This window comes from Microtus ochrogaster, linkage group LG3 (assembly GCF_000317375.1).
Source record: "Microtus ochrogaster isolate Prairie Vole_2 linkage group LG3, MicOch1.0, whole genome shotgun sequence".
Classification (NCBI taxonomy): domain Eukaryota; kingdom Metazoa; phylum Chordata; class Mammalia; order Rodentia; family Cricetidae; genus Microtus; species Microtus ochrogaster.
The window spans coordinates 7,061,677-7,064,666 of NC_022029.1; positions in this window are offsets into that span (position 1 = coordinate 7,061,677).

The window sequence follows — 2,990 nt, forward strand, 5'->3', positions numbered from 1 at the left end:
AGAAATTTTGTGGTCTCTTAGCTTCTGACTTTTACTGCCTGCATTTGAAAATGGTGTAATTCAAACAGGTCTATATTTACATATTAGTTGGTCTTCTACTCTTACAGTTTTTAGTATGCTTTCTTTTTTCTTTGTGATTAGTGCTTTGATTATTTGTGGCACAGGGATATTTTTTTTTCTTATCCAAACTACTTGGTATTCTGTAAGCTTCTTGTACCTTTATTGGTATTTCTTTTTTAGGTTATATACTGGCTGTTTTTGTGTGTCAACTTGACACAAGCTAGAGTCATTAGATGAAGGAGCTTCAGTAGAGGAAATACCTTCATGAGATACAGCTGTAAGGAATTTCTCAATTAGTGATAAATGGGGGCAATCTCAGCCCATGCTGGTTGGTGCCTTCCCTGGGCTGGTAGTCTTGAGTTATATAAGAAAACAGGCTGAAAAAGTCATGTGAAACAAGTCAGTAAGCAGTACCCCTCCATGGCCGCTGCATCAGCTCCTGCCTCCAGGTTCCTGCCCTGTTTGAATTCCTGTCCTGACTCCCTTCAGTGATGAACAGCAATAGAGAAGTGTAAGACAAATAAACCCTGTCCTCCCTAACTTACTTTTCAGTCATGGTGTTTGTCGCAGCAATAGAAACCCTAAGACAGATTAGAACATTTTCACTCTGTGATTTTGTAAAACATTTTGTTGGTCTTTGACCCGGGTTTCTTCTCCTTCCGCTGTTCCTATTATTCTTAAGCTTGTTCTTTTCATAGTATCCCAGATTTACTGGATGATATTTTTTCAGGAGTTTTTTAGATTTAGTGTTTTCTTTGACCAATGTAACCATTTTTCTATAATATCTTCAAGGCCAGAGGTTTTCTTTTCCATCCTTTATAGTCTTTTGATGAAGCTAGCCTCTATATTTCCTATTCAAATTTCTAAATTTTTCATTTCCAGAATTTTCTCTGTTTGCATTTTCTTTACTGATTCTATTTCCAATTTCATGTCTTGAACAGTTCTATGCATTTCCTGATAGTGTTTGTTTGTGTTTCCCTGCCTTTCTTCAAGGCATTTAGCTATTTCTTCTTTATAGAATGCTAACATTTTCATATGGTTTGTTATATGGTCTCTTTCTTCACACTTCAGCTATGTTGTAATATTCAGGGCAGGCTGTGCTTGGATAGCTAGGTGCTAGTGGAGGCTTATTGAGTTTTTTTTTATTATAGTGTCTTGGTATCTGGTTTATTATGATTATAGTTCGAAGTGCTGATTTCTGGCTTTGGCTTTGTTGGGTGGGTGCTTTGTTCCTTGGTTTCTGTTTATTTTCTGGAATTTTGTAGAATTCTTGTTTTCCTGGCCTATTCTCCTGGAATGGTTACAGGGAATTCCAACTGATGTTGAAGGTTAGGATACCTTGATAAGTTGGAGGGAAGGATGGCTGGACTATAAGGTCTTTGTGATTTGTTGGGGATGTGGTGATCAGAGAAGAAAGGGAGAACATAGCAGATTTCTTGCTACAGAGCTGGGGATGACACTGGAGTCATTGAGTCTAAGGAGCAGTAGGATATGTGTGCATCTGGCTGCAGTCTTTTGGTTGCCTTGGCAGCTGCAGGCCTTGGCTAAGCATGGGATGCCTCCCAGAGTTGGAGTCAGGGAATAACAACTATGGAGAGAAAGATTAGATGGGGATGGTCTGTGGGATTCACAGGAGACATTAACACTGCGGGAAGGAAGGCTTCAGCTACTGTTATGTTACAGTGGTGGGGTGAAACTGGGGTTAGGTCAGAGGAACACAGACAAAGAGGAGAATGTCTTCGAGCAGCCTACTTGGTTTTTTGGCAGGTTATGTCCTGTGGTTTAGTAGGGGTTGCCTGCTAGTGTTAGGGGCTGGGAAACAGTTAAGACTAGGGGAAGGAAGCTAGGAGAAAGGCTGAAGCTGATGTTCTTTTGCAGCCTTAGGGATAAGACTGGAGAATTTCAAATTTACATTTCAAACCTATTTGCTGAATATATTTATGAGTCAATGTCCTTACTATAACATATAAAAAACAAACAAATAAAATCCAGTCTATTTCATTTGCTTAATTAATTTGAAAAAAATACAATTGTGTTTTCATTTTCTGACATTCAAAAGATGTATTCTTTTACCATCCCCCATCATAATAAGTGTATCATTTATTTCAGATTGTACTTTCAGACATCATTTTTGAGAGTAGTTAACCAACATTGGTGTGGGACAATTCTGTATTCTGTCAATTATGTATTAAATAAATGCTAATTGGTCAGTAGCCAGGAAGGAAGTATAGGAGGGACAACCAGACAGGAAGTAAAGGCAAGGCAATGAGAACAGGAGAATTCTGGGAAGAAAAGAACCCATTCCTCTGCAGTCATGTCCAGACACAGAAGAAACAAGATATGACTATGCTGCTGAAAAAGGTACTGAGCCATGTGGCTAACACAGATAAGAATAATAGGCTATTGTAAGTTATAAGAGTTAATAAGAAGCCTGAGCTAATGGGCCAATCAGTTTATAGTTAATGTACTCCTCTGTGTGATTTCTTTGGGACTTCATTACTGTGGGAACTGAGCAAGACAGAAACTCTGAGAACACAACATCTAATGGACTCCATGTTTTTTTTTTTGGGGGGGTCTTTTATTTGTTTACAGTTTAGTGATTTCATTAGTTTGTTTTTCTTTGGGATGTTGTTTTCTTGATTATAGAGGCTTTTATTTTTTTTGGGGGGGTTGCTTATTTTGAATAGGAACTTGAATTTGGATGGGTAGTGAGGGTGAGAAGATCTGAAACACCTGGGGGAGGGAAATATGTTCAAACTAAACCTAAATTTTAAATTTGTCTAAACTAATAAAATATTTTTTAAAAGTTTAGACATTTATAGTTTCTAAGTCAATTTTTTAATTAATTCTGGGTTTTAACTCCAGTTATTATTTTACTTATTAGTTTTCACTAATCATCCAGTATCTATTTCTATTTTTTTTTTTTTTTT